General features: G+C 40.0%; 1 protein-coding gene across 2 annotated transcripts in view; it reads left to right on the top strand.

Annotated features, from left to right (window-relative positions):
• Positions 1 to 18,229: 18,229 nt before the first annotated feature.
• LOC102692256 (5-hydroxytryptamine receptor 1E) overlaps positions 18,230 to 24,203 on the top strand; it is a 28,957-nt gene continuing 22,983 nt past the window's right edge. For both annotated transcript variants that reach the window (XM_069186145.1, XM_006626146.3), the window contains exon 1: positions 18,230 to 18,653. The gene's annotated coding sequence lies outside the window, so the exon portion shown is untranslated. The remainder of the gene's footprint in view (positions 18,654 to 24,203) is intronic.

The raw sequence follows: 24,203 nt of genomic DNA, 5'->3' as shown, positions 1-24,203 counted from the left end.
GGGCTCCTGAGGAAGGCCCTTAACCCCAACTGCTCCAGGGGTGCTGTACAATGGCAGACCCTGCGCTCTGACCCCAAGCTTCTCCCTGTCTGTGTGTCTCATGGAGAGCAAGCTGGGGTATGCGAAAAGACAAATTCCTAATGCAATAAATTGTATATGGCCAATAAAGTGATCTTATCCTATAAAAAGGAAATATTCCCCAGTATTACATGGTTGCTGACAACATAACGACAAAAGAAAAGCTACACACAAGAGGAGGCCTTTTGGACCATTTAGCACATTTGCGTTCTTGCAGCTGATTAATTTCTTGCATCTTGATAGCTCATTCCAGACACCCACAGCCATCTGCATGTGACAAGGATAATCCTTGATAAACTAAGCCTTGAAAGAACATAATCCCATTGGAACGTGATGACCATCTCAGAGCAAACATTTCTTAACACAGAAGGTTGTGGGGGGTCTGGAGCAGAGGCGCAGTGAAAGAGATACTCTGGAACCCCTCCCGAATCAGCTGGATGAAATGTTTGGTTCAATGAACTACTAGCAACAAAATGAGAAAAGATACACAAAATGGTCTCCTCCCATTTCATATTCATATTATGAAACTATGTTAATTTTGTATATTGTTGTGCTACAATTAGTGTATGAAAAGTATAAGGTACAGGTGTGATGCCAGGACTTTAGGATTCAACACAGAATAGATCAAAATATTTTGACCTATCATATTTGTCAACAGATAACCAGTCTACCAACACTTTAGGAGGTGATGAAAGCCATTGCACAAATAAAGAGCAAAGCAGCAGAAGGTGGTGGAAATCCAAGTGAAATTTGCACGCATGGTGAACAGGAACTAGCACTACACCCCCACACTCTGTTCACACAGATCTGGAGTAAAAAAAAATCATCCGAGATGATTCCAAGGATGCCATGACTGTCATAGTTTTCAATAAAGGGGAGAAATCTAACTGTGGGGATTAAAGAGGGATCTCTCCACTGTTCACCACTAGACAAGACTAGTGCAAAAATTATCACTACTTTTGCTGAAGAGCTATTCACAGAATCACAGTTAAGATTCTGAAGCATTGACTTCAGGAAAATACTGTACACCAGTTAAAATTAAAGAAGATAGGAATACTGGGAGCATTGTTTGGTTGTTAGTAGCCTACTGACAAAATGATCTCATCCAACCATTTCTTGAAGGAGTGTTAGAAAATCACATTTTCTGCCCAGAGCAGCGTGACTGTGCAGTATGTTCAATGAAGTGCTTCCTGATTTCAGTCCTAAAGGTACCGCCTCTTCGTTTCCACTTGTAATCATCTGCGATTACTGTGCCAGCACATTTCAAAATTTTACATTTGCTTGTATTAAGTCTCTTCAAAGTCTCCTAGTTAAGTTCTACAGATTCCTTTCCTTTAATCTGTCTGTTGAGGACAAATCTATTTACGGCAAAGAATTAGTCTTGTGATGCCTTTCGTGGAACTGATTCAAGAGTGGCTCTGTATGTGTTAAGTAGATTCTTCATGAGCTCTTACCAATGCGTTGTAGACTTTCAATGAGCATCATGAAAACTATTAGACTGAAAGACATCCCCTTTGTAATGCTATGTAGTGCCATAATATATCATTCAATTGTAAGTATTATTTTTGTATGTTTTTAATAAACTTCATATGCCTGTTGATTGTGTAAAGCTCAAATGCAGTACTCATTGTAATGAACCAATCACGAAGGAAGATATTCATTTAAGATAGCAGCCTAATTGGATCCTTTCAGTTGCATTTTTGTCTTCCCCAAACATGTTTCATTTGATAAGTGGAGATAATACATCTTTGTTGTCAGCAGTAGCACTATAGCCCAGGGTGGATCCAATTCTCCCCACCTGTCTTAATAGATTGGACCCAGGTCCTACTGTATGCTGTGCACAGGCTGTTTTAAAGAGCAAAATGTAGCAAAAACATAACCAAGTGATCGTAGCTTTCCAACTGGCTATGTAAAAGGTCCCCCCAGCTACTGGTCAAAAGTAATTGAAGAGAATACTGTATTATCACTCCATACTGACATAGTACAGCGTATCATGACATATAATGAATACAGTATATGTGGAAATTCTCTTATACTTGTTTCAGAGCAAATCAGGAGAATATGACATGTAATTCAGATTATGACTTATTTTTACCAAACAGAATGCATACTCAAGGAAGTTATTCCAGCATGAAGACACTGTCCAATGACTAATGTTCCTGTGAACATTCATTTGTTACCATGCAGTCTATTCACTCGCATGCGTTCAGTTATAAAAAGCACAGGTGAAACAAGACTGTTTTGTAAACATGACCATAAATAAATATAATTTTCGCAGCAGCATACTGTAAACCCTGCATGACTAACAGTCAGGCACTGCCCAGGAGACACATTAATAGAAGATAAAAAAGGTGTGATTGCAAAGTCAGCAATGATTGTCTTGATTCATTGCGCTTCTGGAGTCATATACAGTATCAAGGAAAAAAAAACCATGGACCTGCTTCAGCAACTGGCAGCATTTGAAAATGCTTCTGCACTGAGTCACCAGGTTTTATTTAGCGATTTAAGGGTTGCTGGAGAAAAAAATAAAATAAAGTAATTCCTTCTTTTGGAAAGAAACATAAGTAGGTCTGGATGAGATCCTACTCACTACTAAACAGGCTACTAAATAGCCCCATGGCATCCTCTCCATTGTAAACTTTATTATGTTTTAACGTCAACTTAATATCAAAATTATTTGAAATTTGATGTGTTTAGGTGTATCCCTAATGAACCAGTCATACTATTTTTCAAATTAAAGCAAAATGCACTTTTGAAAAGCCTCCTATCACATGTTTATAGCAGGGACATGAGGTGAAGAATTGTATTCACGACGCACAGTAAAAACAGTTACAAAGATAAACTTTGAAAACTTCTTAAAATATTATCATATTAATATGGGGTACATATCCAAACTGCATGATTCTTAGACCTAAACAAAACTATAACAGGGGATGCTGAAATAATGCAGCCCATTGCCCTATACGGCAGTGAAGTGTGGGGTCCCCTCACAGACCAGGATGACCTTAAATGGGACAAACACCCCATGGAAACTCTGCACATGGAGATCTATAGAAATATCCTCCATTTGCAGAGATAAACACCTAACAACGGGTGCAGGGCCAAATTAGGCCAGTACCCATTATTGATAAACATACAGAAGAGAATAATAAAGTACTGGGTACACTTAAAAAACAGCGACCAAAACTCCTACCACCACAGGGCCCTGCTGAGCTAAGAGCTGAGCCCGACAAAGAGCCCCCTGAGCCAGCTGGTTCTGAGGCTCACTGGCCCGAGCCAGACCGACACCAGCCAGCCTCAGGACAACCACATCAACCACATCACAGCACAAATCAAACTGCAATATCTGACACACTGGCACACACAAACACAAACATAACAGAAACTGGAATGCTACAGAATCCTAAATAGAAAATACACACTAGCGGAATATTTGCCCAAGATAAGTAACAGCAAAAAGAAACAGACCCTGATGAAGTGCTGGCACAGTGACCACAGCCTGGCCATAGAAACTGGGGGCCAGAGGCAGACCTGGCTGCCCAGAGAGGACAGGCTGTGTTCCCACTGCCAGTGGGGAGAACTAGAGACAGAGGCGCACTTCCTTCTGCACTGTGACAAACATTCTGGGATTAGACAAACATTCTTCCCTAAATGTAGAAATCTCCACACTTGCCAGACTCACAACCACTCCCAATCCTACTGGGAGAGGGAGGAGGGAACTCAGTTGAACTGGCAGCCCAGTATGTGACCTGTCACAGGAACAGTGAGCCTGTCTCCCAATAATCTTCCATATGTTTATACAGTATGTACATATCTTCTGATTGTGTCTTTATTGTAAATGTCTGTAAATTTTTGTTTTATGTGAATTGCATTTGTTTTGCTTTGGCAACACTGATTTTACTCATTGGTCATGCCAATAATGCATCTTGAATTGAATTGAATTAATGACAGGTAATTTTAAAAGCAATTAAGTCAATAAGGTAAAGACAGGAATATGAAATATTAGTTTTAAAAAAAACATCTCCAGTTCATAACAGTATTATTATATAAGTCAATATGTATGTAATAATGCAATACAGGATTTCAGGCAATGATCTCCAATAGGTAAAAAGTTTTAAAACTTTTATTTCTTTGATTATAAGAATTGTAGCTCCAATTTTAAAATCTTGATCTGACTCGACAGATTTCAAGTTTTGTTTGATTTACTGAAACAAGCAATTATTTTCTAATATTTGTATTTTTTAAGTTTTGTGCTGTCTGATGTTAGTTTTATTCATGTGGCCGAGAGCCTCATTCACAGTTCTTCGTTGCCCTAGAATAGATTATCTGTATTTCAGCAACTGCAAGTGATGATGAGTTGTCTTGGGCCGTTGTGATGCTGTACTTTTTAGACATGCGTAAGTGTTAAATAGGTGTTTCAGGCTGCAAGGAGATTTCCATGCAAAAGGCTTTGCTGAACCTCCCACAGCTGCCACAGATGAGCAGTTTCTTCATTCTCAATTTTTTTTCACAACAGGGTAATGTGTCTCTGAGAAATAGTATTAGATTAAAATAAATTCCAACTACAGCTGTACAAGGCATGTATTTTCTTATTTTATCCCCCATTGAATGGCACTAAAATCTGTCACGACTCATTGAAGACCTGGGCTGATAGTGGCGCTGATGTGATCTGAATAAGCATCTCACAGTTATGGTCTTGGGGAGAGATAACTTTGGATGATGAACAGTCTCAACAGCTCATTGATGTTTTCAGCTCACCCACACAGATAGACTTGCAAATGGTTTTGCTTGCGCTTGTACAGTATTTATGTTTTGCACCCCTTCAACAGCTGTACAGTGACACATTAATCCCAACAGATCTGGGTTTCAATAGTATCTTTTAAACAAATACTTTAAGACTTTGCTTGTTTGAACACTTTCATCTGAAGTTCTTTTGTTTATTACCATAGTAAACCAGTACAAAGCTGCATGAAATGCACATCCTTCAAATTGCAAAAGCACAACTCGTAAAACAGACAGTGACTCTGGGTGACGATGCATTAAATCAGCCATCTGTGTAAGGCAACATAAATTAACATGGACAAGTAATAGATGAGTTTCATGTTCAGTCAGCAAAACTCATTTATTCTAAAGTGTAAACATTTTATCTGCTCAAATGTACAATAACTGTACAATTTTGAGGAATAGTTTGCTATCTGCACTGGGAAGCGTTTAACCTCATGATAGTCTGGTTTACTGAGGTGCAGAGCTTGTCTATATAAACACACAATGAAAACATGACCCATGCTGTTGTTTCTATGAAAAACGATTTTCAGGGTATGGGATGAATATGTACTTTTTAAAAAGAATTAGGATGTATACAAAATGCATTACACAGAATCTGTATACCATAGACGCTTTCCATTTAAAAAAAAATCTAATTCGATTTTAATCTGACCAACTGTACTATATGTCCATTACACACCACAGTTTGGAGCAAATTGAGATGAAAGGATTCCTTAAAAAGCATATACTGTATATTGTTATAGTTTCGAGTTCAGTGAAGATGGAGTAAAGAAAACAGAGCTTTAATTGAACTTCAGCACAGCCAGCACAGCACTCCTGAGCCCGCAAGCGCCAGAGAGAGACAAGAGAGAGCAACACACTGGTGTCTATTCGGGTAGCTACACAGGCATAGGGTGGCAATTGGATACAAGTATAACAGGGGTGCGAAACCAGGGAACTATTTACACGAATCCGGGCGATTTTAGCAGACTGTACGCCCGTTTCGCAGTGGGTCAGCTGCACTGGTCAGCGGCTTTCCTCGTCCCCGCCCTGACCACTACCACTCCCGTCCTGCCCCTCGCCGCGCACCCCAGCCGGGCGCTCTTCGGCCACAGCACCAGGTGAATGCGCTACACTATTTTTGAGCCTTTTAGCAAACTATATATATTTAGCACCTAGGAATAGACAACATGCACATAAACAGCGGGGTGGTGGCTAAGGATCTGCACCTGTGGCTGGAAGGTTGCCAGTTCGAATCCTGCAGCTGTTAAGCCCCTGAGCAAGGCCCTTAACCCCAGCTGCTCCAGGGGTGCCGTATAAACGACTGACCCTGCGCTCTGACCCCCAGCTTCTCTTCCTGTCTGTGTGTCTCATGGAGAGCAAGCTGGGGTACGCGAAAAGACAAATGTCAAATACAAGAACATTATATATGGCCAAAAAAAGTGATCTTATCTTATCTCTTGAATGAGACGTTCTGTGTAGTGTGAGCAGTCAGATCCAGGATTGCACCTTCCTGATCCACTGATCCACTCAGGCGTCCCTGAGCTCCAGGTGTCTGCACACACACACATGTTACTAGGCAGTAGTATCCACTGGCCACTGGCCTCTTGCTGGTGGAAAAAGCAAGAGGAAAAAAGGAAAAAGGAAACTGTTATTTCTCCAACTGTTAATTTTTTCTCTTGAAAAGGTTTAGAGAGAAGTGAAGTCGTGACCTCTACCTTCACAGTCTCATCTTGCCCTGTTAGATCAGTTAGATACATAAGAGCTCTCCTGCGGCTTTCATACTGTGTACGCCTGCACTCTACAGGAATTTTGTACGGGGTTTTAATAATAAGCAGAGAAGGAAAACCTAAACAAAAAAATGAAAAGCTGATAAAGTTTTTCATAAATGTCTTTAAATGTTAATGAACAGTGAAACACAAACTTGAGAGAGCAACTGCAAACTGAGTGGAAGTTCAGTTAATACCTAGAAATGGAGATACCCTGGTTTCTTTCAAGAAAAGGCTAGATGAGAGGCTTAGATCAATTAACTACTAACTACCAAAATGGCTAAATGGGCCAAATGCTCTCTTCTCATATGTAACCTTATGTTCTTATGCTTTCATAGCTGCTAATGTACATATTCATATTGATCTTCCAAAGACAAGACATCCTTTTAAAGACATTTAGGAACAATGACAAGTAACAAACTACACTGTGTTCATTACCCTCTCAGATTTAATATTCATAAGATCAAAGCTGTATTCCAACACTAATGTGCTGGAAGTGAGATGCTTTTCCTCCTTTTGGCTCTCATTAAAACTGTCTGAAGGCTTGCCCTACACCCTGCAGTGAAAATGTTTGACAGGCTCTGAAGGCAAAAAAAAACAAAACGATGTGGAATCATGACCATGCCTATTTCCTAAGGGCAGACGCACAATTTTGTATTTCATACAGACATATCATGCTAAAGCATTAGCTATAATTATATCTAAAATTTCAAACATTGAAAGCTGTTTTAAAGGGGAACTGCAGAGCTATTTTTTGTGGTTCGGGGTTAGAAAGAATCAGCATTGATGAGTGTATTTCAAATCACAATAAAAGTCAAATGTACACATTAACTTGTAAAACCTCCAATTTACAACCCAACCTCCAATCTCAGTGCCATGTTCTGTGATTTAGAACAAGGCAACAAAATATCCAGTAATGTGTTTTTGCCATATGACATTGTAAAAAAGCAGGCTTGTGAAGACACCTTTTAATCCATTAGAAATATTGCTTTCGATTTCAAGACGGTTTTGCCAACAAATACTACTAACTTGTTAACTGCATGCAGATTGGAACATTTAGGCAGTGAAATGTCTGCGGAACCACATCGCTCGTATATCACATTTCATTAGTCATTATGGTGACTAGGAAGGGCCGCATCATGTTGCAATTAAATGGCTCAAGTCTCACTGATGGCTGTCACATTTGAAATTGGACTCATTAAGTCTGGTGTTCCTCAGGGCTCAATACTGGGCCCCCTACTTTTCAACACTTACAAGTTTCCACTTGGTTAGCTTTTAAGATGGCATGTTATAACTAACTAAAAATTATATCTGAGATGGTCTCAGTTATATTTTTTCTGCTAATGATTCTCAAAACTACGTCCATACTAAACCTGACACTGATGTGACTGTCTCTGTTCTCTCTAATTGCACCTCTGACATAAAAACATGGATGACTCAAAATTTAACCTAAACTGAAACAAGACTGAAGTCATGCTTATTGGCACCCCCTATCAACTTTGTAAAGCCAATGCTGTAACCCTAACTGTGGATGTTACTGTACTTGAGCTTCAGTCAAAATTAAAAAAGTTGGGGGCAATATTTGATTCAGGCTCGACATTTGACCCACATGTGCAAGAAATTGTTAAAATATAATTCTTTCTCCTCAGAAATATCACCAGACTACTTCCTATGTTATTGCTAACTGTTGCTGAAAAGCTGTTCAACACATTTGTCTACTGTAACACTCTATTTGCTTGGTTTCTAAATTTTGAACAAACTCCAGTATGTTCCGAATTCGGCAGCCAGAATCCTGACCAGATCTAGTTCAACTGATCACATTACTCCTATCCTGGAGTTCTTGCACTGGTTTCCTGTCAGGTTTCATGTCGACTTCAAAATCCTCATGCGCACCTAAAAGGTTCTGTACCTCAGTACTTGTCTGAGCCATTATAGCCTGACTCTCCACCTCTAGCCTCAAAGTCATCTTCTTTAGAATGGCCTTAACCTACTGTAACTGGTTTGGTTCTGTTATTTACCTCTTTGCACCTCCCGTATTCCATACCCCCATCCACTGTCTCCTCTCATTGTGTATTTCCGTTGTGTATATATTGAGTATTTTTTTTGTTATTGTTGTCATTCTGTAAAGCGCTTTGAGAAGCCACCTTTAAAGGCGCTATATAAAATAAAGTTTATCATTATAATTTGTGGGAACTCAAATGCGAGTCTGCGACAAAATGGGGACTTACAATACTTTCACAAAGCTCATGATTTTTTGCTTAATTTGAAATTCATAAAAGTTTTCTATAACGTCAATTATTTTTTTTTAGTTGCCGAGATGTAATAACTGGTCAGAGAAATTGGGCCTGCAGTTCTCGTTTTATTTCCAGTAGTGGACACCTTAATTAAACAACAGCTTCATTTAGTTTAAAGATCAGCAATCTGACCCAACGTGCTATTAATACTGTATCATTAAACTCCTAAAAACAAAGTATGGAGAAGCACAGATTGTTCTCTTGTAGAAAAAATAAATAAAATGGTGAATTGAGAGATCTTTATGTATCTCTGTATCAAGTTTTTAAAAGTGCAGAAACACAATATTCACACATCAAAGAAACACATATTTTAAGATCTTATTTTGTTGTGGAATATTCTATGTACTGTATGTGGTTGTGAACGATGTGCAGAAATGTGACACAGTAAGTAAAGTTAATTCGTGAAATATCCTCTAAAATTGGTTAACAGGCGGCATGACCTGTTTTCACAATTCCACATTCTTCTATCACCACTTCACACTCTTGAGGTTGCCCTAGTAATAAAAAAATACTTGTTGGTATCTGAGTTGCTCTCATTCCAACACCACTGAAGCTGCAACCTCAGAGGACCTCTTTGATTGGGTTAAGCAAATAAATATCTGAAGGGTTTTGGTCCAGATGGTGAGGTAACAACTTAGCAGCACACAAGCAGACGTGCTCAGTGCGTGGTCCTAGTAGTCCCCACTGTGTGTGGTGCACTTTGTCATGCTGCAGAAGGACTCTGGGATGAAGCATCATGTGGTTCACAGTCATGGGGAGTGTGTTACACTTCACTAGGAAAAACAACACCCAAGAAGATTTAAATGAATTGAAAGGTTGAGTCACAGTAAAAATTGACTTCATCCGCATGGCTGCGGGCTGACCTCCTGGCCACCGGATGAGGAGGCCTGGACCCCCATGAGGAGTGAGGAGTGACCAATCTGCAAAGGTGGAGATGGGTGGAGAAGGGATGTGAGGGAGAGAAGGGGATTATATATAATATTCAGAAATGTATACAGTATGTGAGAAATTATAACTATGACCAAACGTTTTTGTCTGCTTCACCTTCTGTATTGTGTCACTAGAGAAGCTTCTGATAAGCAAGAAGCATGTCTGTTTGAATTCATCAATGAGCATTTTGACACTTGCTAAACAAACACCGGATGTCTCTTAGCTGCTTAGTAACGGCAAACTCTGGTGCTGGGGCGGCCATCTTTACAACACTGTCACTCCATCTCGTGGAAAAGTCAGGTATTCAGAAAACAACTCAGACCTTCCACCTCAAACTTCCACACAACACAGTGGCATTACATACATGCACTGTGAACAAAAGCAAAATCCATTTTATCTATTGGCTTATTTAACTCATTAACTGCTTTCCTCTTGTTTGTAGAAAACAACAGTAAAGGTGGGTTGATCTATCCATGAGACTGTTTGGTACTCATCTGTGAAGTTTGAGTAAATATAAAATAAAATCTATTGTCTTGGCCTTTCTTGAGCATGGATAAAATAAATGCCCGAAAAAGGACTCTTGGTTGTCATAAATTGGACCCAGTTATCTAAAACATAATCTTTCTAGCCTCTTGAGGTGTACCTTGCATAAAAAACTCCATACATAAGACAAAAATGCTAAGGTCTTCTTAAGACAAAGCTTGCAATTTGAAGAGAACTGTATGAGTTGTGTTGCAATTCTTGTATAGTATGTGGTAAATCACAATTAATAGAGTCAGAAATTTAAATTCTGCAATATTGTTTGCCTCTTTATAATAACATTTTTATTTAGATTCCAACACTCCAGAATAGATACCTATATACTGTAATGATTTAGCTTGTTTTAAGAAAAAACTACGTCAGGAGGATAAAACGTTTGTCACCTCTCAAACTATCTCTCACTCATAATTGATCGTGTAGGTGGAATACTGTAAGTAGTGTTTGGAAGGATGTGCGTGCTATTTTACAGTCACAGAAGTAGAGGAAAGCAGCATAATTTTTCATGTGCTGCCTTCTGCATCTGTTGTACTAAAATTGGATTCCTATACAAATCTAAGACGGCCTTTGTAATGCTTGGTCATGCCTCACAAATTCCTTTGGTTGGTTAATAGTTTTTTTTTTCATTCAGGACAAGTGGAACAGAAGCTAAATTTAATATATAGTAGTCCTGCACTGTCCTGAGATATCAGTGCATTGAGAATTATCTATGGCCTTACATTTATAAGAGCTCTGCAGGTTAGTTACTTATACAGTATTCACTCATGGAATGTGCACCTTTTGTGGGGCAGTGTGGTGGCTCTCTGGCTAAGGATCTGTGCCTGTGGCTAGAATGTTGCTGGTTCGTATCCTGTGGCCAGCAGAGGAATCCTACTCCTTTGGGCCTTGAAACAAGGCCCTTAAACCCAAATGCTCCAGGGTTGCTGTACAAATGGCTGACCCCGAGTTCTGACCCCAAGCTTCTCTCCCCATCTGTGTGTCTCATGGGGAGCAAGTTGGGGTATGCGAAAAGACAAATTCCTCATATAATAACTTGTATATGGCTAATAATGTGATCTTACCTCTTACCATTCTATATTTTATTCCCCCTCTCTTTTTGACCATGTTTGCTATGCACACATGTTGTGTGCTGCTACTGTATGTTCGTTCTCCCTGCACTCCCCACAGCGATCAGAGCTGTTCGGTCCCTGGCTTCTTGTGAAGACTCAGCGGCTGCATGTGGCCTCTCAGCTCTGCTTGTGCTCATTGGCTGCCCTTGTTTTGCCTGTTGTTCCTGTTCCCTGTACGTGCGGAGCACGGGCCGCCAGGCGGCCAGGCTGTTTCCTGTGGGCTGTTCAGGATCGATTTTGCCTGGTGCAGCACTTGAGTTCCTCTTCAAGTTTGTGCTTGCCCTACTTTTCATTTTGTTAGCTTGGTACATATACAGGACATGATCATTCTCTAACTCCCTTCCGTTTCATCTCTCTACTCAAGTCGCACCTCCAAATCGTGCCAAGAAAATCATTTCAGACCCCTCTCATCCAGCTTGTAATCTCTTTCAGCTTCTCCTTTCTGGATAATGTTTCAAATCCTTCCTCTCAAGGGCTGCCCACTTCAACCTCAGCTTCTTTCCCACTGCCATACGAGCTTTGAACTCACGTTGAACTCTGAATTTCGTAGTATAATTAAGCTGCTATATGGAACTTTGTTTACATATGTATGTGATGATGTTTTGTCTTCTGTCCTATTTAAATGTGTACTAAATATGTTGAATGTTTGTCTCATCTGTGTTCTTTGCTGTACCGAAAGTAAATCCCACCAACTATTGTGTGGTAATAAAGAATAAAGAAAGAATCATTACTGAAAATTTCGTACAGTATGAATATTGTACAAGGACAAGTAAACTTGTATTCCAAGAAATCCTTAATACAGGCTTCTGCTGTACAATTGGTAAATAATACTTATAGTTTAATTTGTCATTACTGCTGCAAAAGCACTTATCATACAAGCAATGAATCCGAATGAAGGCACATATACAGTGACAATTTGACTTTGAGTTTTACTTTCTCATTTGTACTGTACAGCAGAATTCCACTTTTTGCATCGTTAAAGTCCCCAAAATGAAAATATAGCAGTAATTTCATCCTCATCTTCCATATACAGGTTGCAGATACTACACATATGAGATGCTGTAATTGAATTTACATATTGGCATAAAACGTAAGTGATATCTTTACTGTTTATGGCAGGAACACTACGGCACAATACATTGGACCAGATACTGTATTACTGAGAATCTGAAATGGGAATTACTTGACCCACACTGCATCAAAGGGAAGAGTCACATGGATCATTTTATCAGCAAAAATAAAAGAAACAGACATAGAACTTTATTTTGGTATTTTCTTGTGGTAAAGAAACTTTTGATACATACAAGGTTACAGAAACAGACTGTTCTGATTGTTAGGTGCTGTTTGTGACTGAACCTGCAGGTGGCATGTGAGGTTTGTGTTGTGTTACAGAATGAAGGCATGATGGGATGAACAGTGGGTTTAAGAGGGTTTTTAAAGGGAATATAGGGAGCCAGATCACTGAGGAGTATGGGTTCCAGAGAAACCTGTCTGCAAACTCCAGTTTCCAGCTGAGAAGCAGTGTGAGCAGGTTGAAAAGACCGGGGAAAGTCTATGACCTTTCTGAAAAGCAAGAGAGAGGGAGGAAATGAAACCAGAAGACTGCCTGGATGTTGTTTGTTGTTTAGATAGCTGGTAGTGAGGAACATAAAAGTCAGTGCTCCAGAAAGGGAGCGAGGCTTTTATTTTTGGTTTTGAAGCCAAGTGAAGCACTTTTCAAATAAACACCCCCCACCTGGGCTAAAACACCCTGTGATACAGATCATGTTCAGGGGGAGGCAGAGCCTTTGTTCAAGAGACATACATTGGAATGTGAGCACCAGACAAGACCACACTAAACCAGAGCACACCAGAGCACACTAGACCAGAGCACACCAGAGCACACTAGACCAGAGCACACCAGAGCACACTAAACCAGAGCACACCAGAGCACACTAGACCAGAGCACACCAGAGCACACTAGACCAGAGCACACCAGAGCACACTAGACCAGAGCACACCAGACCACACTAGACCAGTGCACACCACACTAGACCACACTAGACCAGAACAAATCATTCTGAAATATGAAACAACATTTTTTGGTGCACTTTACAATAGTTGAACCCATAGAACACTCAAATCAAGGTCCACGACTGACGGTAGCTGGCACATCCAAAGCTGCACAAAACATGACTTTTGGCCCAATTTGAAAAACAGCTTTTTTAAAAAATAAATCAAATTAGCATCACTGAGCTCCACAATACAATCCTGGATCCAAAATGCAAACTATAACTGAGAACAAATCCTACTGGACAGTGAATTTAAAATACAGAAAGTTTCTATACACAATATTGCACTTCAACATATTTGTACACTGCTAATATTCTGTAATACTATTTCATTTAATTTTACTGCTTTGGCAATACATGTGTAACATGCTATGCCACTAAAGCTTGTTTTTTAATTTATAAAAATAAATTTAAAACTTTTACCTATTATTCTGAACTTTTGCATAAAAATTCAAATATTACATAATTTAATATCTTTATATTGTACTGTATATACTGTATATTGCAATACCTGACACAAAAATTAAAAATATTTGTATCTGGACTGAAATGTCAAAGAACACTTGTTTCAATATGGACTCTATGCTGTCATGCACAGTATAGTTTGAGTCAGTATGTGCTTTAGACATCTTCATGTCACAGAGTTGAGTACTATTTCAGGATCCAAGGATTTTGATGTTTTACACAGTATTTGACATACTTTGAAGCATGAGCTGGACATACGTCACTCACTGTTAAGGTAAAGCATTTTTTAATTTTTTGCAAATTGGCCTTATTTGACCTTTAACAACACAGCACATCTGACAGAAACAGATATTTAGGACAGAATAGCAGGAAAAAACGTCTTCCACTGTGTATGACAGCTGCCACTCTGGAGGTGGTAGACAGAAGCTAATAGATCCACGCACTGGTTTCACTGTCTTCAAGCACCACTTTTACCATAATAAAGAGTGATCTTATTTCCGAGAAGTAAAATTATAATAGACTCAGGGGTAGTAATTTGCCAAAGGAGAATTCCTGGAAGATAAAATTAGATTGCCTTTCTTCACCTTTTTATTTACCTTTTTTATTTTTTCCACCTTTTTCAAAGGCAGCGCAGTTTGAGGTGATCATTATCTGCTAATCTAATTCATTTTCTGTGTCGAACATGCAATAATGCAAGACTGCATGACAATTTTCTGGTCATAAATAAACAAATTCTGAAAACACTGACGAGTTTGCTTTAGGCTGGTTACTACAACTAGTATAAAAAGGCATAAATGCATTTTAAATTAAGTCATGCTTCTATATTATTAGGTTGTTACCTGTATCCAATTCATAAAAGAGTGGCTATGCAAATGTTGATAGAAAAATTATTTTGCACTGTATACACTGTAAATATCTTTGTGTAGTGTGTGTTACTTTATGCAGTCACCAGAAAAGTTCAATTTCTTGGGAAGCATTTATAATAAATAAAAATGAGGTGCATGCTTACATTTCATAGGATATGTTAGCTTGTGATACTTTTAATCCTCATAGAAAATCCATTTCTTCTGAAATGAACACAGTGTCATGGAGAGGGTCACACACAATTAACTTGCACATTCAGTTTTGTGTCTAAGTCTGTAAAGGGTAATGCCAAAAGCCACTTTTAGTCTAACTTGAATGCATCAGCTACTGTAGTTTCACGAGGAATGACAAACACCCAAGAATAAAGTATCATGGAGCGAAATTGTGGCTTAACCCTCTTGGCTGAGGGCTTGCCTCCCGGTCAGAGGACAAGGAGACCAGGACCCCCCTGCAGGGTGACCGAGGGGCAGCTCCAGAGGTGGAGATGGGGTGGAGGTGGGATGCAAGATAGAGAGATAGGGATCTCGTAGGCATTTATAGCGTTTGGGAGAGGAATGGATTGTCAGGATTTGCTAATTACTGACAGCTGAGTCCGATTGAGCTTGGTTGTTATCATCCTTCCTGACCTTTTGTTATAAACTCCATTTATGTCTCTGCTACCTGCATGCTTCACTCTGCACTTGTCATTGATCAGCATCTGCCAGGCCATTGGCATAAATAAAAAATAAAAACCTTGTTCTTCACTTTCAATCTTGTGTGTGGGGTTTGTCTGTGTTCAAGATCTTCTCACCCCGCGCGACATCGCACAGTCCAAAGAGTCTGAGACCCCTTGTAAAAGTGTGTGGATTTCTTAACCCATTGATACTGTTACAAAAGGGTGAAAAATAGAGAAAATCAGGAATTGCCTGAGCAGGTTAATCTATACATAAAATAAATAACCCTAACCCCCCAACTCGTACAAGATATTTGCCAAAAATATACCCAAGTGGTTGCTATAATAAGAGGCCTATGAGTTATCTGTTCTCTGGCACATCTTTGGAGAAAAGAGTAATAATTCAGGCACGCTCAATTATACAGGTGTTAATTAATAATGACAATATGCCCTCTAAACTACACACAACATAAACATACAACACACAAGTTACACTATGTACAAATTTACAGTAAGGCATCCCTTCTTTATTATTTAAAATTATATCATATTAACAACATGCAATTAAATCTCTCTGTGGAAGCCAGATGCCATCAAATATTATTATTATTATTATTATTATTATTATTATTATTATTGTTGTTGTTGTTGTTGTTGTTGTTGTTGTTGTTGTTGTTGTTATTATTTTAGGAGATAATGTCTTCCATCACTATAGTGCAGCCCCCACCAGCACACCTCCTGCACAGACCTGAAACAACTGAAACACTTTTTCACTTTTACTTAGACAGATTTTGCGAGCCCAGAGTGGAATTTAGTCAGAAAGCGGACATTCACACCCCTCTGCACTGTGGATATGCTTTGGCCAGAAAGAGCACCTCTTACTGGTCCACCAACACCACTTGCAAGAGCATCTTGGTTGTCCTTAGAACAGGGGTTTCCAGTGCTGGTCCTGGGGTGTCTCCTGGCTTGTGATCCACTTGATTACTGCAGCTAATTGTTGACTTTAAAGGATCTGCTTCTTTTGAATTTTGGTTACCTGTATCCACATTTAGAAATATTCTGCTTCGAGCGGGCTTTTCCAGTGTTGAATGCTAGTGCTTTTCCATCTGCACTAGCATTCAGAACCGTATGTCACCAATTCTGTTTTAGTTTGTTAAGAGTTATCTCTCTTCTTTCTGTCATTACTGCTGTTAACAGTTGATGAATTCACAGATAACAGACACAGGAGGAAATGACAATGTATCAAACACTTCCACAAGAAACATTTTCCTCTTCGAGTGGAAAGAGGAAAACAAACAAGGCAATCATTCTTTTCTTTTATTCATACACACCTGAATAATAGAAGTTCGACAATAGTCCAATCTAGCCTAGACTTAATGCTGAGGTAAGCTAGGAAATATTAAATAATATAGGTGTCATTCAGAACACAACAACATCATTAGCATGCCAGTGAACAAAACTGCTGGGCAGGGGGAAAATATGAATAAACTAAATGCAAGGGTTTGATCCTGAGATTAATCAGAATAACACAGATGACAGGATGCATTGCATTAACTGGATTGAGAAGATTTTTTGCATTCCTCTCAATCCATTTAATTTGGAGCCGTCTTTATTGTTATTGAAATTTGATGGCGGGGGGAGAGTAAAAATATAACATTACACTCCTGTAAATTTCACTTTTGTAACATGGATGTTTATGTTTATCTTTAACAATGTGAGGCATACAGTATGTTAGAATGTGCAAAACATAGCTGGCCTGTATTCAAAATCTGTCACTATGCAACTTTTCTTTCAGCAGTAAATACAGGCTTTAAGAGATAAGAGAAGCACGTTTCTGCTGTCTCCAATTACTGACAATCGACCCTTGGATATAGTCTCATTGCCGCCCATCGTCCTTATCTCATAATGGAACAATATAGTTCCCAGAGAAATCAATTCAGTGATTTTCGGTATACTCAAGGAATTTTGTAAATATCCTTCACTTTAATTTAAGTTCTGTATCCAGGGAAACTTATGTTAACGCCGAAAAATTTCATCCAGGGTACCATACAAACGCATTCATGAGCAGCTACCAGCATCCCTCTGGATAAAAACCCTTTTCCACAAGAGAAAGAGCCGGCATGCGAGGCAGCTGTGTAATAATAATAATAATAATAATAATAATAATAATAATAATAATAATAATAATAATAATAATAATAATAATAATAATAATAATTGCTTACACTTATATAGCGCTTTTCTGGACACTCCACTAAAAGCCCTTTACAGGTAATGGGGACTCCCCTCCACCACCACCAATGTGCAGCAACACCTGGATGTGTAGTGTACTCAGAAGTCATGACAACTTAGTCTGAGTCTTTTTCTCAGGGGGATGCTGGGCAACGTACTGTAGATCTACTAATCCCAACTCTGTTACCTGCGCTCGGTAAAAGACAGGCGTCACAAGGACAAAAACTTAACTAAATCAAGTCAAACAGACACAGCTGAGAAAATTAGCACTTATTGTGGAAGGTGCGAAACGAGACAACGCCAGAAAAACACAGCAGCTATTCAAAGCTTGTGAAAGAAATATATACAGGCACGTCTTCGTGCATGTACAGTAACTTAAGTTACAATATTTTTTTATGTTAGATGGGCGGCGATCGGGCTGGCTAAAAGGTGCCCCCTGGTGTTATGCTTTAGACTGGTGGGAAGAGGACAAGAGCCCAGAATACAGTAGTCGTGCTGTGAAAGGCATCGATACTAAACTGCAAAGCTTCGGGCGTCTTGTTGATTGATCTTGGTCGCTCGCTGTGCGAGCGCTTTCTCGCCGGTTCGCCGTGTTAACAGATTGGACAACGTCCACAGGTGTAGAGCTGGCGCTGGGGAGACTATTATTCGGGATCATTCCTAACTCCACAAGTACAGGAGCGCCTGTCTACCTGAGGAATCGCGCAATGAGCTGATCTGAAGAAGAGCGGAGTATTGCGTGTATGATTTCGAGGAAATGATAAACGAAGCCACGGGTCGAAAATGTAGTCACTACTTCTTCTAGTTGCGGCACTTCGGAGGACGCGCTTCTGTTAATTTCAAATGGATTCTAATTTAGCGGGCTCCCATAAAATATATATGAAAATCCTAAAGGATGTGGACAAAAGGTAAGCAGGCTAATTACCGTATCTCTATAAAAATAAATGGAGTTCTCATTGGCTCGATTAGAATAAAACCATTAAGGAATTATAAACTTCACATTAAATAGCTTTTAGGCACCTGAAACAACTAACGAGGGTATCCACTTGTAGATTATATTCCATCTTTCAAAGAATACATTTTGTCAATAGTGGCAGTATAATAATATTTTTCAGATGGGAAGCATTAACGAGATATTACGTATTGTGAGTACAAGACCGTCATAAAGTACTGTACTTCTAAGTGAAATTCGAAACTGAAAAAAAATAAGTCTTTCGCGCAGGATTATGAAAATACAGCCGCGATTGGCACACGTATTATACTTCATGTACTATAATAGGCATGATATATTTATAACATTAATATACAGTATACATTTGTAGTATATGTGCATATACATATACATATGTTCATACGCGGTTAATGTACAGTATGTGTAGTCGTGACGAAGAATTCTAAAAGTAAAGCAGTTATTAGTCATTTGTCAGACTGAAGATTGTTTATTCAATGATGCTGAGTCGGAGTTTAGTTTCTCTGAACAGGAATCTTGCCTCTGGATTTCATGTCAGTGAAATACTGTTCTACTGGCTGTTTTCAGTGCCTGACATGCCTACCAACGTCGGAATACAGTGCCCAAAATGTGAGCGTCCTCTCATAGTTCCTTCTACTACAGGGGGTAAATTATTTATATTATCCGTCCCAAGGCCTCATTAATTATTATATGGTACTCCAATAAAGTAATTAATTTGCGTGTTTGCAATTGCCAGTAAAGTTATCAGCTATAATTGTATTGCCTTTCATTTTGGTGCTTTAAGTTGTGAAGTTAAAAGTATGCATACAGTGGCATCTAGAAGTAATTTTACACCAGATGCACAAATTAGTGTCTGAATCCATTTTTATCTCTGGATCTGCAGGGGCTCAGAGGTGAGTGATAGGAAAAGGAGATGGGAACCGTCGCTGACATAACGGCTGTAATAGGGTAGGCTTGTTATGCCCGTTGTTAAGCACTGAGTTATTCTTTACATTTCTTAGTGTTTACTTTCAGAACAGTATCTTTCAGTTCAAAGAAAAAAACATACCTGAATTGATTTCTGGCACATCTATGTTTGCCAGTTACACAAACACATTTTGAAAAGTGCATATAGAGACAGGATGTTTTTGGAGATGTGTTTGAGCGAACAGCTGGTGATATAAATCATTTATGGAAAAGATTCAAAAGGCAGTGCTTATCACATTATCTTAGGGTTTGCTGTTTCAACAGGAAAAATGCCCTTAATCATCTTTTACACCTGCTGCTGATGCAAAGCACAAACTCAGCCTTTTGGTCTCTCTCATTGAGATTGTAAAATGCACATTATCTTGTTTTATTTCTCATTCTGTCTCTTGTGCCATCTCTGCACCCTGGTAGATAACCATCTTCTGCAAGTGCAAGCTATTAGTGTTTGTAATGCATGTCTGAAAATCTCATTCTGTAGCTATATCAACAGCACGCACAAAAATGAAGTCGCATACATCCGTAACCTAGCTTTCACAATTTGATTTGGGTTACTTTGTGTGCTTAATTTTCATTTACAGAATAGTTTCACTGCTGTGAAATCAAACTTAATGCCTTGTATTTCGTGGATATGCGTATGCTGTATTTTGGAAACAATAGAAAATGTGTTGTGTATGGTCATTTGTAGTTAATGTTACACTTTTCTTTACAGAACATATCAGTCTGGATGAGTACAAAATGGTGGGATAATGTAAAGTTATTTTATAACAGCAATATTGATCAGTTTCACTTTTTTTCTCACTTGATATAATTAGAGATTGGTTATAAACACTTTTATACTGCTGTTGATTCATTGGAATGCACAGTTTCCTACTAAGATCCCTACCTAAAGATAGCGGACAAAAATGGAAACACCAATGTAAATGTAAAATCATTTAATGGGGCATGGTGCCACTACGTATGGCCAGTACAGCCTGCAGTCTGCTAGGGTCAGGAATTGTTCTGCACCTGTCTTCCATAACAAAGCCAAACCCTGTTTGATGGCTGTGGGAAACTATTTCAGACATTTTTCCCGAATTTCCAATAAGAGGTCAATGAGGTTCAGATCTAGTGACTGAGAAGGCCATGACTAATGGCTAACATCTGTGTCATTCTCTTCAAACTATTCAGCAACCACATGGGCTCTGTGGATGGGGACATTGTCATCCTGGTAGACACTCCTCCTGGCAGGTACTGTAGGAAACACTGCTGTTAGCACTGACTTTGCCTTCTAAGGGAATTAGCCCACCAAACCATGCCAGGAAATTACACCCCACAACACATTGGAAACATCAGACCCCTTCATTGTTGGAGTCAAGGTGTCAGGGCTGTAGGGTTCTTTTGGTTGCTGCAGCATGTGCAGCAGTCCATTTGTCAAGAACATAATTCATAATTGCTTACACTTATACAGCACTTTTCTGGGCACTCCACTCAAAGCGCTTTACAGGTAATGGGGATCCCCTCCACCACCACCAGTGTGCAGCCCCACCTGGATGATGCGACAGCAGCCATAGTGCACCAGTATGCTCACCACACTCCAGCTATCAGTGGGGAGGAGAACAGAGTGATGAAGATGGGGATTATTGGCAAGCCATTGCATTGTGAGAGCTTGTCTTTGTTACACCTGTGCCTCTCCCACGCTACTTGCTTGGCATCTGCCTCATCATCTCCCCAGAACATGTCGAGCAAGCAGCTATTCAACCTTGTTCTCTCCCGGAGGAACATCCAGCTCTTCACAGCTGCCGTGGTGTCGGCTATTTCTTCCAGCTCTCCTGATGTCTCCCTGCACCTCTGGAACAACGATAAGATCACTTTATTGGCCACATACAATTTCTTGTATATTCACATACCCCAACTTGCTCTCCATGAGACACACAGGCAGGGAAAGAGAAGCTTGGGGTCAGAGCACAGGGTCAGCCATTTATCTGGCACCCCTGGAGCAGCTGGGGTTAAGGGCCTTGGTCAGGGGCCGAACGGAGTAGGATTCCTCTGCTGGTTGCTGGATTTGAACCGGCACCCTTCAAGCCACAGGCGCAGATCCTTAGCCAAAGAGCCACCACACTGCACCGCCCCAGAAACTCTTATATGTCTCCACCCCAACCGCAACACCTGTTCTTCCCAGAGGTTTTGTATCGTATCTAAGATTTTCCTGTGTTTTTGTTGTCTTTTCTTCCATTCTGCCTTTTGGGATTATTCTTCCCAAGAAACTGCAAACTACCCCCAGTTTAGTTTTTGTTTTCGATTCAATTCAGTTCAATTCAATTCAAGCTGTATTGTCCCATTGGGGAAATTTGTTTCACAGCACACTCCCAGCATAACATCACAAAGACGGACAACATTTTACCAACCAAGAAGTCAGTGCAACAGTGTTACAGCAAAATAAGTGAGAAGATAGTTACGATACATTGTTTGAATTGTTTTTACGTTGTTTTTTTATTGCAGTTGGGATGAAAGATTTCCTATGTCTATTAGTATTACACCTGGGGACAGAGAGGCATCTCCCAGATGGGAGAAGTGTGAACACTCAGTGGAGGGGGTGAGAGACACACTTCATAATAGACTTAGGTTTCTTTTCAACCTCTTTGTTGAGGTTGTATCCTTTGTAGAGGATATTCAAGGCAATTTGATTTGCCCACATGGATTTGCTACTTATTTTGGCAAGTCTTTCCAGCCTATTACAATCAATGGTACCAAAGTCACTTTATCAGCAAGTGAGAGTCTTTTAAGACACTTTCAATAAAAGACTTGTAGGAGAGTTGGGATGGTTCTATATATCTTGAAATAGCTTAGTTTCCTTGGAAAAAAGAGTCTCTGGTGTCCTTTTTCATAAATGGTGTCGCAGCATTTGTCCCAGCTCAGGTTTTTTCTATGACTAGTCTGAAGTCTTGTAGTCAGTGACGATTTCTACAGTCTGACCGTCACATTATTTTGGAAAGTCATTTAGAATGGGTCCATGGTGGTTTTCTGGGCCCCTTAATAAGCTGACCGCCTTATTCCCCCTCCACCTTCCCACTTGGGCCTTTACCTCTTAGTTTAGAGGAAACATGAAACCCCTCTACATCTATGAAGTGGACAGGTGCTCAAACCAAGTCGCAGATTGTCTCATTTTCAGTTCCAGATATTCTGGACCTCAGCTCCTGACCTGGACCAAGCACCAGTACTGATTGCTCCTCATTCCAAATGCACTGTCCCTTCTCTCTCGGGACGTGGGTCTCCCAAGCAGCACACCCCACACCCTCCACTCCTATTGACCCGGTTTACAGTTCTTCCATAAAATACTCCCACAAAACCCCTGCTCTACTTTAACCCATCCTCAGATCAGCTTTCTACCAAAAGGACCTCCTAAACATCTCCCTATTACCTTTGAAATCCTAAAATGGTTCTCGCTATGAAATGGCGACCATTCCCATCTGGTTGATTTGACTCTTCAAGCATCTGTCTTCCCTGATAATACAATCACTTAGCACCTCAAGACAAGCAAAGACTCATCAGTCAGGTCAGGGCGTTTACATTCACTATTTAATGCTCGAGTCTGATATCAGCCCTAACAAGCCTCTTTATTCCTATTACTCCCTTCATTCGTCTTAGTCAGCCGTCTCATCCGTAGTTACTCAGCACTGGTCACTACTACCGTATTGTTATGGCTGGCTTCAGTGCTGAGCCTTTCTCTTCCAGTATTGTCACAGCACCTTCAGCAGCCAATCAAAATGCTCACTCGGTGGTCTTCCACATCTTACGCTGCATATACCCAAGTGAATCCTGCCAGTCTAACCCTTGAGCTTCCCATTAAGAATTCAGTCTTTCTGGGGCTCTTCTGGGGGCTCATCCTTACCATGAGGGTTATGTTCCCTCTGCTGGGCAAGTTACGCCAAACGAACAAGGCTGCAAAGGAACAAGTCATTTTATTTATTAAGTTTATTCCATGCTGAAAAAAAGAAGAAAGAAAACACAACATTTGGACTGTGGAGCCTTCTTCAGGTGTGAGAAAGACAAGGCAGTAGGCAAAGGTAATGTAGAGGGAGAACAAAGGCTGGGAGGGAGGAGGAGCGAGAGGCGGGAGCAGGGGACAGAAAGAGAGGCCAATCAAGAGGTGTGAAGTCAGAATGGGTGTAGAGAGGTGTGAAATGAAACTTCCAATGAATGGAGAAAATTTAGAAGAAGAGTAGTCTGTCGTTAAGAGAAGGGGGAAGGTGTGATCCTAGCTGCAGGATCATTTTGGTTTCGGTAGTCTTTCTGATTTATGAATTTGGAAAACCGTCTTTCAGAACACAGACAGAGAGATTAGAGTGGTCATGGCCGTCAGAGGTGAAGTGAGAAACAATGGGCTTGGAGAGATCTTTAATCTTCACAGCCCTGACGTGTTCTCTGAAGCGGTCTCCGAGTCTCCTTCCTGTTTCTCCAATGTAGATGGCTGGGCACTTACTGCAAGAGATACAGTAAATAAGGTTGCTGGAGGTACAAGATGCCATCTGGGTGATCCGGAATT

Source organism: Lepisosteus oculatus, chromosome 2 (assembly GCF_040954835.1).
Source record: "Lepisosteus oculatus isolate fLepOcu1 chromosome 2, fLepOcu1.hap2, whole genome shotgun sequence".
In the NCBI taxonomy this organism is placed as follows: Eukaryota; Metazoa; Chordata; class Actinopteri; order Semionotiformes; family Lepisosteidae; genus Lepisosteus; species Lepisosteus oculatus.
Note: the sequence above shows the minus strand (reverse complement) of the source record. Positions and strands in the feature narration are given on the sequence as shown.